General features: G+C 45.0%; 1 pseudogene; it reads right to left on the bottom strand.

Annotated features, from left to right (window-relative positions):
- The window catches only part of LOC115161393 (interferon-induced GTP-binding protein Mx-like), an 81,628-nt pseudogene that overhangs the window by 50,255 nt on the left and 15,536 nt on the right, over positions 1–15,837 (bottom strand).

The raw sequence follows: 15,837 nt of genomic DNA, 5'->3' as shown, positions 1-15,837 counted from the left end.
AATACGTAATTACATCATTATATTCTGACCCATAAGAGCTGCAGTTTGGGGCAAGGTTAGGGTTAAAATAAACATATCTGACAAATGCACCCAAATGTATATTTCTCTCGTGTACTTTCCCTTTTTCTCTCTCTTTTAACCTGTTATGGCTAGGGGGCAGTATTTTCACAGCCGGATAAAAAACGTACCCGATTTAATATGATTATTACTCCTGCCCAGAAACTAGAATATGCATATAATTATTCGCTTTGGAGAGAAAACACTCCAAAGTTTATAAAACTGTTTGAATGGTGTCTGTGAGTATAAAATAACTCATTTGGCAGGCCAAAACCTGAGAAGATTCCATGCAGGAAGTGCCCTGTCTGACAATTTCTTGCCCTTCTTGATTATCTCTATCCATTACAGAGGATCTCTGCTGTTACGTGACACTTCCTACGGCTCCCATGGGCTCTCAGAAGGCGGCAAAAAGCTGAATCGTGGCTTTGCAGGCTCTGGCTGAAAAAAAGTAGCGCGTTTGGATAGTGGCTGGTTACAGTACTGTGAGACTCAGGCGCGTGCCGGCGTCGACCTCATGCTTTGTTTTCTTTCGTCTGTTTACCTAAACGCAGATTCCCGGTCGGAAAATTATCGCTTTTTTATGAGAAAAATGGCATAAAAATTGATTTTAAACGGTTGACATGCTTTGAAGTACGGTAATGGAATATTTAGAAATCATTTGTCACGAATTGCGCCATGCTCGTGACCCTTATTTACACTTCGGATAGTGTCTTGAACACACGAACAAAACGCCGCTGTTTGGATATAACTATGGATTATTTTGAAACCAACATTTGTTATTGAAGTAGCAGTCCTGGGAGTGCATTCTGACGAAGAACACCAAAGGTAATCAAACTTTTCTAATAGTAAATCTGACTTTGGTCAGGGCTAAACTTGGTGGGTGTCTAAATAGCTAGCCGTGATGGCTGGGCTATCTACTTAGAATATTGCAAAATGTGCTTTCACCGAAAAGCTATTTTAAAATCGGACACCTCGATTGCACAAACGTTTATCGTGAGTAATTTAGTACATTCACCGGAGGTTTGCGGGGGGTATGCTAGTTCTGAACGTCACATGCTAATGTAAAAAGCTGGTTTTTGATATAAATATGAACTTGATTGAACAAAACATGCATGTATTGTATAACATAATGTCCTAGGTGTGTCATCTGATGAAGATCATCAAAGGTTAGTGCTGCATTTAGCTGTGGTTTTGTTTTTTGTGACATTATATGCTAGCTTGAAAAATGGGTGTCTGATTATTTCTGGCTGGGTACTCTGCTGACATTATCTAATGTTTTGCTTTCGCTGTAAAGCCTTTTTGAAATCGGACAGTGTGGTTAGATAAAGGAGAGTCTTGTCTTTAAAATGCTGTGAAATAGTCATATGTTTGAAAAATGGAAGTTTTTGTATTTTAGAGGAATTTGTAATTCGCGCCACGCCTATCATTGGATATTGGAGCAGGTGTTCTGCTAGCGGAACGTCTAGATGTAAGAGGTTAAATCCCCATTTTGGGTAACACGTGCCATAATGTGTTGGCCCGTTATACTAAGTCCTAATCAATACCCTAGACTGAGTTTTGTGTATGTGTATCTTTCATCATCATTTTAGCTTTCTAGTAAATAAATAATCAACTAAAATTGGTTTGGTACGAACTCATTGGTGGGAGCCGGGTCCGTGCAGATTCCCGGATTATGCGACGTTCAGAATGAGACTGTAGAGGAAATTGATTAATTAGCGACAGTTTTAAAATCGATATTCTGATATTCTTTAAGTTAATTTGGGAAATAGAAACTCAATAAAACTAATTTTCCCATGGTGCCCCAGGTTAATGAGTTAATAATTGCTTGATTCATTTAATCACGCAATTAGAAACCTTTAATCATTTGATGAGCAACAGTCGTCACATGAACTAATACAACGTGACGACACTCACCATGAGGTTGCTACAACCTCGCCTATTAATGAATGTTTACAGCATAGGTGCAGACGTTGAGAATTTTTTTTGTAATCAAGTTGACACACATTCAAAACCACCTTGCACACTCTTGCCTGCATCTAGTTGATCTAGGGTGTAATCATTAGTCCAACAGTTGCAAACAAGAGTTTCTATTGGACAAATTCAGGTATGTTTATCCCTGCTTCTTTCCGTTAAAGAAACATTTTTCAACAGAATTTGTGAAATGAATACACATCTGAACACACGCATTCAAAGTTCACTATCATAGCAACCAAATACAAAAAGTATGATGTCTTTGATCATTGTTTTTATAATTCCTCCTCCCATCTACACGCTCCTCTCTTCTCACCTTTACCCTTCGCTTGTGGACTTCAGTGCACAACACATCAGCTCTCTGTGATAAGACGAAAAAACCTTCCCAAGCCAAACCTTCATATCAGCTCTACACACAGCCTACATCGTTGTCACCATATTATATCATCATAGTCAACATAGCTACTAGAGCTAACACATTAGTAAGCCTGCTACAATCATGCAGTACAGTGTTCAGTCAGCAGCAAGCAGTTTAGCAGTTACACCGGCGGGCCCCATTGGCTAACAATTTATAAAACCTAAAAACGTACCTTGACTTGGAAGAGTTACTTTGTTGGATAGCCATAGCCAGCTAGCTAACATAGCATCCATCTCTGTTTGAGCCTGGTGTTTGAGTAGGCTAAACTAGCTAGCGGCCTTCGCTAGCTAATTCAGTGAAAGTGAAAAAAATATGAAATATAGCTAGTACTCTCTCTCTTTCCTGCTTCTCCTTAATTTTTGAAGAATTACATTTGTTCAAAACTGTTCCAATTGTCTTTCTCTCTATTTGAGTAACCTACTCACCACATTTGATGTATTGCAATGCTAGCTAGCTGTAGCATATGCTTTCTGTACTAGATTCATTCTCTGATCCTTTGATTATGTGAACAACATGTCAGTTCATGTTGCAAGAGATCTGATACGTTGGAGGACATCCTCCGGAAGTTGTCATAATTGCTGTTTAACCTGTTGGGGCTGGGGGGCAGTATTTGCACGGCCGGATAAAAAACGTACCCGATTTAATCTGGTTACTACTCCTGCCCAGTAACTAGAATATGCATATAATTATTGGCTTTGGATAGAAAACACCCTAAAGTTTCTAAAACTGTTTGAATGGTGTCTGTGAGTATAACAGAACTCATTTGGCAGGCCCAAACCTGAGAAGACTCCTTACAGGAAGTGGCCTGTCTGACCATTTCTTGCCCTCCTTGATCATCTCTAACAAATACAGGGGATCTCTGGCATGACGTGACACTTCTTACGGCTCCCATGGGCTCTCAGAAGGCGGCAAAAAGCTGAACGATGTAATTCCATCCCCAGGCTGAAACACATTATTGCGTTTGGCAAGTGCTCTATCAGAGGGCCATCAAACTGAGGCTCGTGCATGAGGGGATATTATGCTTTTACTTTCACTCTCTTTGTAATAAAAAAACGATTTCCCGGTCGGAATATTATCGCTTTTTTTATGAGAAAAATGGCATAAAAATTGATTTTAAACAGCGGTTGACATGCTTCGAAGTACGGTAATGGAATATTTAGAATTTTTTGTCACGAAATGCGTTGTGCGCGTGACCCTTATTTACACTTCGGATAGTGTCTTGAACGCACGAACAAAATGCCGCTATTTGGATATAACTATGGATTATTTTGAACCAAACCAACATTTGTTATTGAAGTAGCAGTCCTGGGAGTGCATTCTGATGAAGAACACCAAAGGTAATCAAACTATTCTAATAGTAAATCGGAGTTTGGTCAGGGCTAAACTTGGTGGGTCTCTAAATAGCTAGCCGGGATGGCTTGGCTATCTACTCAGAATATTGCAAAATGTGCTTTCACCGAAAAGCTATTTTAAAATCGGACACCTCGATTGAACAAAGGAGTTCTGTATCTATAATTCTTAAAATAATTGTTATGTTTTTTGTGAACGTTTATCGTGAGTAATTTAGTAAATTCACTGTCCGATTTCAAAAAGGCTTTACAACGAAAGCAAAACATTAGATTATGTCAGCAGAGTACCGAGCCAGAAATAATCAGACACCCATTTTTCAAGCTAGCATATAATGTCACATAAACCCAAACCACAGCTAAATGTAGCACTAACCTTTGATGATCTTCATCAGATGACAACCCTAGGACATTATGTTATACAATAGATGCATGTTTTGTTCAATCAAGTTCATATTTATATCAAAAACCAGCTTTTTACATTAGCATGTGACTAGCATGTGACTAGCATTCCCACCGAACACTGCCGGTTAATTTACTAAATTACTCACGATAAACGTTCACAAAAAGCATAACAATTATTTTAAGAATTATAGATACAGAACTCCTCTATGCACTCGATATGTCCGATTTTAAAATAGCTTTTCGGTGAAACCACATTTTGCAATATTCTCAGTAGATAGCCCGGCATCACAGAGCTAGCTATTTAGACACCCAGCAGGTTTAGCACTCATCAAAGTCAGATTTACTATAAGAAAAATGTTCTTACCTTTGTTTTCTTCGTCAGAATGCACTCCCAGGACTTCTACTTCAATAACAAATGTTGGTTTGGTCCAAAATAATCCATCGTTATATCCAAACAGCGGCGTTTTGTTCGTGCGTTCTAGACACTATCCTAAAGGCTAAATAAGGGTGACGAGCATGGCGCAATTCGTGACAAAAGAATTCTAAATATTCTATTACCGTACTTCGAAGCATGTCAACCGCTGTTTAAAATCAATTTTTATGCCATTTTTCTCATAAAAAAGCAATAATATTCCGACCGGGAATCTGCGTTTAGATAAACAGACAAAGGAAAAGAAACCATTCGGTCGAAGCGGGCACGCGCCTAAGCCCATGGTACTCTGAGTGGCCACTTGCCACAAGCGATAAAATGTTTCAGCCAGAGCCTGCCTCGATATTGTTCAACGTTTTCTCGGGCTCTGAGACCCTATGGACGACGTAGGAAGTGTCACGTTATTGCACAGATCCTGAGTCTTCAATAAAAAGAGCCAAGATGAAACACTACTTCTCAGACAGGCCACTTCCTGCTTGAAATCTTCTCAGGTTTTGGCCTGCCATAGGAGTTCTGTTATACTCACAGACACCATTCAAACAGTTGTAGAAACTTTAGGGTGTTTTCTATCCAAAGCCAATAATTATATGCATATTCTAGTTACTGGGCAGGAGTAGTAACCAGATTAAATCGGGTACGTTTTTTATCCAGCCGTGCAAATACTGCCCCCTATCCCCAACAGGTTAACACATTGTCCAAAGAAGGGCCAGATGTATACAAAATGGTGTCGTCTGCTTAGAGGTGGATCAGAGAATCACCAGCAGCAAGAGCGACATCATTGATATATATAGAAAAAAAGATTTGAACCGAGAATTGAACCCTGTGGCACCCCCATAGAGAGTGCCAGAGGTCCGGACAACAGGCCCTCCGATTTGACACACTGAACTCTATCTGAGAAGTAGTTGGCGAACCATGCGAGGCAGTCATTTGAGAAACCAAGGCTATTGAGTCTGCCGATAAGAATTCGGTCATTGACAGTGTCGAAAGCCTAGGCCAGGTCGATGAAGACGGCTGCACAGTACTGTCTTTTATCGATGGCGGTTATGATATCGTTTAGGACCTTGAGCGTGGCTGAGGTGCACCCATGACCAGCTCGGAACCCAGATTGCATAGTGGAGAAGGTACGGTGGGATTCGAAATGGTCGGTGATCTGATTGTTAACTTGGTTGCTGCAGGGGGTGCAGAGCTATTGGCCGTGGTAGGGGTAGCCAGGTGGAAAGCATGGCCAGCTGTAGAAAATTGCTCTGGAAAAATGCTTATTGAAAAATGCATATTGAAATTATTGATTATCGTGTATATATATCTATATATATACCCAGTGGAAGATGTTAACTAGCTGTCCTCCGGCTACACATTGGTGCTACCTAACAGATTGCTGTTGAGGCTACTGTAGACCTTCATTGTAAAGTAGCGTGTTTTAATCAATTATTTGGTCATGTGAATATATTTAGTTTAGTTTTATTTAGAAAATATAACTTTATAAATATTTCGTTATTTAAATGTTTCTGAAATTCACTGAGGAGGATGGTCCTCCCCTTCCTCCTCTGAGGAGCCTCCACAGGTTAATGTACAGTGTAGAATAATATGTCTGTGTGTTTGTGTCTGTGTTCGTTCCCATCTGACCTTGTTCAACGTGGTTCACGACTTCTGAAGGTTCATCAAATTCAAAGACTTTCTCTCCGTATGAGATGACAGCCGCCCATTTCACTGTCCTGTCATTACAGAGTTGAAGTAGCAGTGGGCACCTGGTGACAATACCTGGAAACAAGGAAGTACCAATGACAGATCATTATACTATATTACAGAACAATCAATACAATACAATATGACAGTAGAGTCAACAACGGACCAGGACATGAATTTCATGATAAATATTTAACTTCTGCAGACTACAGACAACAATGTAGCTCTAATGTTCTGAAAGCATGTCAGACATGTCTGACTAAATGTTGAGAAAACTCATGTACAGTCAACTTGCAACGAACATTTTCTGAAAAGGTTGGCTGCGGTTATCAAATTAATTTGAAGGTTCTAAACATTTCAGTAATGTCCGTGTCTCTGTGGTCCTATTGTACTGTCTGTTGCCTGACCTCGTCTATGGACAAGGACAGTGTGAAATCCTGCTTCAGGGTTGTTTACCTAGCCACTGGCATTAATCGCCAACTTCAGCATTTTCAAACCAAAAACTTGTCAATGCCCAAATCATGTTTAAGTTACACAACCACTTTCGGAGACTTTGGGTGATTTGGGCATTAAATTTAAAATGCTAATATTGATTTAATATAGTTTGTTTGTGTGTTCAGAAAACATTACAGAATCTCACCAGTCCCTCTGGGTAGCGCCACCCCAGAAAGGGTCTCAAGCACAGAGCTCTTCCCTGAACTCTGGTCTCCCACTACAGCAATGGCTGGCAGTGGTAGTTCCTTATCTATCCCTATGGATCTCATGTTGTCTACTAAGTCTATGAAGGGCCGGACCTTCTCCGCCAGCTGGTCTTGGAACATGCTGATGGAATGTCAGGGGGAAAAAAACAATGCCATTATGAATGGTTAATTTGTTGATAGACATGCATGGCTAAATTTATTATTTGACACAGTTTTTATAGTTAGTAGCTTAATTAATATCATTTGAACTACATGAGATGAGAAAATGTATTCCCCAAAAATGTTAATACTACACCATGTGTAACAAAATGTCACACTATTTACTGCATAAATAATCCATACTATATAAATAAACACCACTGCATAAATAATCACCACTCTATCAATAATCACCACTGTTTTAATAATCACCACTGTATCAATAATCACCACTGTATCAATAATCACCACTATATAAATAATCACCACTGTATAAATAATCACCACTGTATCAATAGTCACCACTGTATAAATAATCACCATCACCATACAATTCTGAATAATAGGATTATAGTATTGTGGTACAGCGTAGTACAGAGTAGTACTGCAAGTGTGCAATAACAAGTGGAAAATGGAGGCCTTTTACTGAAGTAATGTTGTCCCACCTCGGTCCATCGTCATAAGACATGTCTGTCTTCCGCTGAAATAAAAGAGAATGAAAGCTAAACCATTTAGATGAAAATACAGAATAACAGCAATGCATCTGTATTTTGAACTGAAGTTTTTATAATCTAAATCATAACATAAATATAACATAAGAGGAGATACAGTCTCAAATGCCCAGTTCGTAATCTTACAATTTGCCAACTGTAATACACTGGGTATACCAAACATTAATAAGAACAACTTCCTAATGTTGAGTTACTAGATCAGAATCTTGTAAAAATGAAAGTGTAGGGCAGTAACTGAATAAGTAAAATCCTTTTATGATTTTAAACATTACACTAGACTCCAGTATTTATGCTGCAGTAGTTTATGTGTCGGGGGGCTAGGGTCAGTCTGTTACATCTGGAGTATTTCTCTTGTCTTATCCGGTGTCCTGTGTGAATTTCAATATGCTCTCTCTAATTCTCTCTTTCTCTCTTTCTTTCTTTCTCTCTCTCGGAGGACCTGAGCCCTAGGACCATGCCTCAGGACTGCCTGGCATGATGACTCCTTGCTGTCCCCAGTCCACCTGGCCGTGCTGCTGCTCCAGTTTCAACTGTTCTGCCTGCGGCTATAGAACCCTGACCTGTTCACCGGACGTGCTACCTGTCCCAGACCTGCTGTTTTCAACTCTCTAGAGACAGCAGGAGCGGTAGAGATCCTCTCAAAGATCGGCTATGAAAAAGCCAACTGACACTTACTCTTGAGTTGCTGACTTGTTGCACCCTCGACAACTACTATGATTATTATTATTTGACCATGCTGGTCACTTATGAACATTTGAACATCTTGGCCATGTTCTGTTATAATCTCCACCCGGCACAGCCAGAAGAGGACTGGCCACCCCTCATAGCCTGGTTCCTCTCTAGGTTTCTTCCTCGGTTTTGGCCTTTCTAGGGAGTTTTTCCTGGCCAACGTGCTTCTACACCTGCATTGCTTGCTGTTTGGGTTTTTAGGCTGGGTTTTTGTACAGCACTTTGAGATATCAGCTGATGTAAGAAGGGCTATATAAATACATTTGATTTGATTTGATTTGACTATTAGATTAGAATGTATTTATTCCCTTGGTCAATGTCTATTGGAGCATAACTTGGTACACTATATATACACAAAGGTTTGTGGACACCCATTCAAATGAGTAGATTTGGCTATTTCAGCCCCACCCGTTGCTGACAGGTGTATAAGTTCAAGCACACAGCCATGCAATCGCGATAGACAGACATTGGCAGAAGAATGGCTTTACTGAAGATCTCAGTGACTTCCAACGTGGCACGGTCATAGGATGCCACCTTTCCAACAAGTAAGTTCTTACAAAATTCAAAAAGGCACTCGCACATCTGAGCAATCTTGTTGCAGGTGCATGGCAACAGTTGAAACAGGATGAAGGAAAAAAGGAAACCGCACACTGTTCTTGATAGTATCGCTGATATTTAATAAGCTTATGTATCGGCCTCACGGCCTTCGTCAGAGCTTTTGTGAATTTTCTAAAACAGCACCTCTATGTAGACCTAGCCCCACCCACATCCGTTCCACGTATGGAAAGGAGTTGGAGGCAAAGGAAAAATAAATAAGTGCTACCAAACATAACAATATGTATTTCACAAATATAACAAAAGTGTATAGACAAGACGCACCGAACACGTCCATAAAATCACAACAAGGACATAGCAAGTTTTCATTAATCATTGGGTACATAATGCGAAAAAACAAAGTGATCTTAAATAGGAGCATATTTTAATTCACAACATAACATGCATAGGCATTTCATCATTAAGTCCTTTAGGAAATAATGTCTGGAGGGTGAAAATCCAAAAACATTCTCTTTTGCTGAGAGTATTATTAATATCACCTCCCCTGTCTGATATCTTGACTTTCTCTATACCACAAAATCTAAAGGTAGAAATGTCATGCTTTAGGTCATTAAAGTGTACTGCGACTGGATAATCCCTGTCGTTTCTCCTGATTGAACTTTTATGTTCACTGATTCTCTGTTTGAGAGAGCGGGAGGTTTTACCGACATAGCAGAGCCCACATGGACATTTAATAATGTAAATAACATGGGTGGTGGTACACGTGATGATATCGTTAATTTGAAACCGTTTTCCTGTGTGGGGGTGGCAGAAATATTCACATTTCATCATATTGTTGCACTGAGCGCATCCTCTGCATTTATAGCTACCATTTGGTAGAGGGCGTAAAAGAGCCTGGCTGATTTTCTTTCGTGGCTGGCAGTTGGCGTGAACCAATTTATCGCGTAAATTGCGACCTCTCCTAAACACAATAAGTGGTGGATTTTTAAATTCAGCCGGCAAAGCTGGATCCGATGATAGAATATGCCAGTGTTTCTTAACCACACCTCCCACTTTACGCGAATTCAAAGTATATGTGGTTGTGAACATAACGGAGTGTTCTTTTGCTTTAGCAGGTCTTTTTTGTAACAATTCATCTTGTGTTTTTCCCAATGCCAAATGAAGAGCTTCATCCACACATTGTGGCGAATAGCCTCTTCTTAGAAACCTAGTGCGCATCTCCGCTGCTTTTTCTAGATAATCATCATTGGAGTAGCATATACGGCGCAGTCTGAAAAACTGGCTTCTTGGAAGTCCTCTTTTTAATGGCTCAGGATGGAAGCTGTCCCCCTGTAATAGAGTATTTATTTATCCATTTTTGAATTAAATCCTGAAGTGGTATCGATATATTGACGACATTTTTTGCATATGGGAAGGAACTGAACAAGAGCTGTCAGGTTTTATGTCACTACTCAATGACATTGACCCCAATCTCAAATTCACTATTGAAAGTGACTCTCAACGCGTTCATTACCTCGATATGTGGATTGAGAAATCAAATGGAACCCTGTTTACAACTCTGTATCGAAAAGAAACAGACAGAAATACTCTATTACAGGGGGACAGCTTCCATCCTGAGCCATTAAAAAGAGGACTTCCAAGAAGCCAGTTTTTCAGACTGCGCCGTATATGCTACTCCAATGATGATTATCTAGAAAAAGCAGCGGAGATGCGCACTAGGTTTCTTAGAAGAGGCTATTCGCCACAATGTGTGGATGAAGCTCTTCATTTGGCATTGGGAAAAACACGAGATGAATTGTTACAAAAAAGACCTGCTAAAGCAAAAGAACACTCCGTTATGTTCACAACCACATATACTTTGAATTCGCGTAAAGTGGGAGGTGTGGTTAAGAAACACTGGCATATTCTATCATTGGATCCAGCTTTGCCGGCTGAATTTAAAAATCCACCACTTATTGTGTTTAGGAGAGGTCGCAATTTACGCGATAAATTGGTTCATGCCAACTGCCAGCCACGAAAGAAAATCAGCCAGGCTCTTTTACGCCCTCTACCAAATGGTAGCTATAAATGCAGAGGATGCGCTCAGTGCAACAATATGATGAAATGTGAATATTTCTGCCACCCCCACACAGGAAAACGGTTTCAAATTAACGATATCATCACGTGTACCACCACCCATGTTATTTACATTATTAAATGTCCATGTGGGCTCTGCTATGTCGGTAAAACCTCCCGCTCTCTCAAACAGAGAATCAGTGAACATAAAAGTTCAATCAGGAGAAACGACAGGGATTATCCAGTCGCAGTACACTTTAATGACCTAAAGCATGACATTTCTACCTTTAGATTTTGTGGTATAGAGAAAGTCAAGATATCAGACAGGGGAGGTGATATTAATAATACTCTCAGCAAAAGAGAATGTTTTTGGATTTTCACCCTCCAGACATTATTTCCTAAAGGACTTAATGATGAAATGCCTATGTGTCACGATTCCCACCGACGGTGGCGCCCCCTCCTGCTCGGGTGGCGCTCGGCGGTCGTCGTCACCGGCCTATTAGCTGCCACTGATTCCCCTTTTTGGTTTTCCCTTTTTTTTGGTTTTGTGCACCTGGTTTGAGTGTGGTTAATTAGCGGGGCTATTTATGTGAGCTGGTCCGCTTCCGTGTTGTGCGGGATTATTTCATGTTAACGTTTCATGTTCGTGTCGGCGCTAGTCTACGCCGTGTGTACTTTCTCCCCTGTGTTTGGGAATATTTTGTTTCAGTAGTGAGTCTACATTAAATACGCCACTACCCTGTGCTCGCTGCTTCCTGTGCCTCATTCCTTCACCACGACTGCCAATCCGTTACAGAATCCCGCACCACCTAAAAAGGCATGGAATCAGCAGGAGCAGCGGCCACCCCTGTCCCCTCGATGGAGGAACGCGTCCTCCACCACACTACGGTCCTCCACCGCATAGGATCCGCGATGGACCAGATGATGGAGAGGATGGACAGATGGGAGAGAAGTGGTCTCCTCTCTCCACCTCCGGCTCCTCCGATGCAGCCACCTCCTCCTCCCACTACGTCTGGCTCAGGCGCGCTTCGTCTGGCGCTCCCGAGGGAGTACGATGGGGCGGCGGCTGGGTGCCAGGGATTTCTGCTCCAGCTCGAGCTGTACCTGGCCACCGTCAGACCTGCTCCCTCGGGAGAGGAGAGCGTGAGTGCCCTCGTTTCCTGCCTGACGGGCCGAGCTCTGGAGTGGGCTAATGCGGTCTGGAATGGCCCAGACTCGGCGAGGGACCATTATCCAGAGTTCACCCGCCGCTTTCGGGCCGTGTTCGATCACCCTCCGGAGGGAAGAGCGGCGGGTGAACGGCTGTTCCACCTCAGGCAGGAGACGAGGAGCGCTCAGGACTTCGCGTTGGAGTTCAGGACCTTGGCTGCTGGGGCGGGGTGGAACGACAGGGCCCTCATAGACCACTATAGATGCAGTCTCCGGGCGGACGTCCGTAGGGAGCTGGCCTGTCGAGATGCAGCTCTATCCCTGGACGAGCTCATCGACATGTCCATTCGTTTGGACAATCTGCTGGCTGCCCGCGGGCGTTCGGAGAGTGTCCTGCCCGTTCCACCTTCGTGCACCCCCGCCCCTACCCCTATGGAGGTGGGGGGGGCCGTGCCAAGGGACACCGGAGGAGCTGGCTCCTCCTGCCCCAGCTGTGGTCGGAGAGGACACACGGCCGACCGGTGCTGGAGGAGCCAGTCTGGGAGTCGAGAGGGCAGGCAGAACACTTCTCGGTCACCCCAGGTGAGTCGGCACCAGATTCACCCAGAACCCCCTGTTGGTCACGTGTTCTTACCTGTTTTGTTTCCTAATTTTTTTCCCTCTTCCCAGCATAGGGCGCTAGTCGATTCAGGCGCAGCTGGGAACTTTATGGATCGTGGACTTGCCATTAAGCTGGGCATTCCGCGGGTGCCGTTAGATTCCCCCTTCCCCGTGCACTCCCTAGATAGCCGACCATTAGGGTCAGGGCTAGTCAGGGAGTCTACGGTGCCACTGGACATGGTAACGCAGGGGAATCATAAGGAACGCATTAGTTTTTTCCTTATTGATTCGCCTGCGTTTCCGGTGGTGCTGGGGGTCCCCTGGCTGGCTGGTCACAATCCCCGTATTTCGTGGAAACAGGGGGTTCTCCAGGGGTGGTCAGAGGAGTGTTCAGGGAGGTGTCTAGGAGTTTCCATAGGTGCCACGTCGGTGGAGAGTCCAGACCAGGTGTCCCCCGTGCGCATTCCCCCTGAGTACGCCGATTTGGCGATCGCCTTCTGTAAAAAGAGGGCGACTAAATTACCACCCCATCGACAGGGGGATTGCGCGATAGACCTCCAGGTTAACGCTGCACTTCCCAGGAGTCACGTGTACCCCTTGTCACAGGAGGAGACAGCGGCTATGGAGACATATGTCACTGAATCCCTGGGACAGGGGTACATTCGGCCCTCCATCTCACCCGCCTCCTCGAGTTTCTTTTTTGTGAAGAAAAAGGAGGGAGGTCTGCGTCCGTGCATTGATTACAGAGGTCTAAACGCTATCACGGTGGGGTTTAGTTACCCACTACCTCTCATCGCTACGGCGGTGGAATCATTTCACGGAGCAAAGTTCTTCACAAAACTGGATCTTAGGAGCGCGTATAACCTGGTGCGTATCAAGAAGGGAGACGAGTGGAAAACAGCCTTTAGTACCACATCGGGCCATTATGAGTACCTCGTCATGCCGTATGGGTTGAAAAATGCTCCAGCCGTCTTTCAATCCTTTGTTGACGAGATTCTCAGGGACCTGCACGGGCAGGGCGTGATAGTCTATATCGATGACATTCTGATATATTCCGCCACCCGCTCCGCGCATGTGTCCCTGGTGCGCAAGGTGCTTGGTAGACTGCTGGAGCATGACCTATACGTTAAGGCTGAGAAGTGTGTGTTTTCCAAACGAGCCGTTTCCTTTCTGGGTTATCGCATTTCCACCACGGGGGTGGTGATGGAGTGTGACCGCGTTAAGGGCGTGCGTAATTGGCCGACTCCAACCACGGTGAAGGAGGTGCAGCGGTTCTTAGGCTTTGCCAATTACTACCGGAGGTTTATCCGGGGTTTTGGCCAGGTAGCGGCTCCCATTACCTCACTGCTGAAGGGGGGGCCGGTGCGTTTGCGATGGTCGACGGAGGCGGAGGGAGCCTTCAAGAAGTTGAAGACCCTGTTCACCGACGCACCCGTGTTGGCGCACCCGGACCCGTCTCTAGCATTCATAGTGGAGGTGGACGCATCCGAGGCTGGGGTGGGTGCCGTGCTATCACAGCGCTCGGGTACGCCATCGAAACTCCGCCCCTGCGCTTTCTTTTCGAGGAAGCTCAGTTCGGCGGAGCGTAACTATGATGTGGGGGACAGGGAGTTGCTAGCGGTGGTAAAAGCTTTGAGGGTGTGGCGGCACTGGCTTGAGGGGGCTAAACACCCCTTTCTCATCTGGACCGACCACCGAAACCTGGAGTACATCCGGGCAGCGAGGAGACTGAATCCGCGTCAGGCAAGGTGGGCCATGTTCTTCGCCCGGTTTAGGTTCACTATCTCCTATAGACCGGGTTCCCTTAACACTAGAGCCGACGCGCTGTCCCGTCTCTATGACACGGAGGACCGGTCCATCGATCCAACTCCCATCATTCCAGCGTCTAGGCTGGTGGCACCGGTGGTATGGGAGGTGGACGCGGACATCGAGCGGGCATTAGTGTTGGAACCTGCGCCTGCGCAGGTTCCCGTGGGTTGCATGTATGTGCCGCTCGGTGTTCGTGATCGTTTGATTCGATGGGCGCACACGCTACCTACGGCGGGTCATCCTGGTGTGGCGAGGACAGTGCGGAGTCTCAGGGGGAAGTACTGGTGGCCCACCTTGGCTAAGGACGTGAGGTCCTATGTCTCTTCCTGTTCGGTGTGCGCTCAGAGTAAGGCTCCTAGGCATCTACCGAGAGGGAAGTTACAGCCCCTCCCCGTTCCACAACGGCCATGGTCGCACCTGTCTATAGATTTCTTGACAGATCTTCCCCCCTCTCAGGGGAACACTGCGATTCTGGTGGTTGTGGATCGGTTCTCTAAGTCCTGCCGTCTCCTCCCATTGCCCGGTCTCCCTACGGCCCTGCAGACTGCGGAGGCCCTATTTACCCACGTCTTCCGGCACTACGGGGTGCCGGAGGACATTGTCTCTGATCGAGGTTCCCAGTTCACATCCAGGGTCTGGAGGGCGTTTATGGAGCGGCTGGGGGTCTCGGTCAGTTTGACCTCCGGTTTTCACCCCGAGAGCAATGGGCAGGCGGAGAGGGTGAACCAGGAGGTGGGCAGGTTTCTGAGGTCGTATTGCCAGGACCGGCCAGGGGAGTGGGCGAGGTACATTCCCTGGGCGGAGTTAGCCCAGAACTCACTTCGCCACTCCTCTACTAACATGTCACCCTTTCAGTGTGTTTTGGGTTACCAGCCGGTCCTGGCACCATGGCACCGGAGTCAGACCGAGGCTCCTGCGGTGGAGGACTGGGTACAGCACTCCAAGGAGACCTGGAGAGCCGTCCAGGACTCCCTAAAGGAGGCCAGTGGACGGCAGAAGAGGAGTGCTGACCGCCACCGCAGTGAGGCACCCGTGTTCGTACCGGGAGACAGGGTCTGGCTCTCGACCCGGAACCTGCCCCTCCGCGTGCCCTGCCGGAAGCTGGGGCCGCAGTGTGTGGGGCCATTTAAAGTCCTGAGGAGGATAAACGAGGTGTGTTATCGGTTACAACTCCCTTCCTATTACCGTATTAACCCCTCGTTTCATGTGTCTCTCCTCA

This window comes from Salmo trutta, chromosome 24 (genome assembly GCF_901001165.1).
Source record: "Salmo trutta chromosome 24, fSalTru1.1, whole genome shotgun sequence".
NCBI classification, from domain to species: domain Eukaryota; kingdom Metazoa; phylum Chordata; class Actinopteri; order Salmoniformes; family Salmonidae; genus Salmo; species Salmo trutta.
This window is presented reverse-complemented; position numbering and strand designations above follow the sequence as displayed.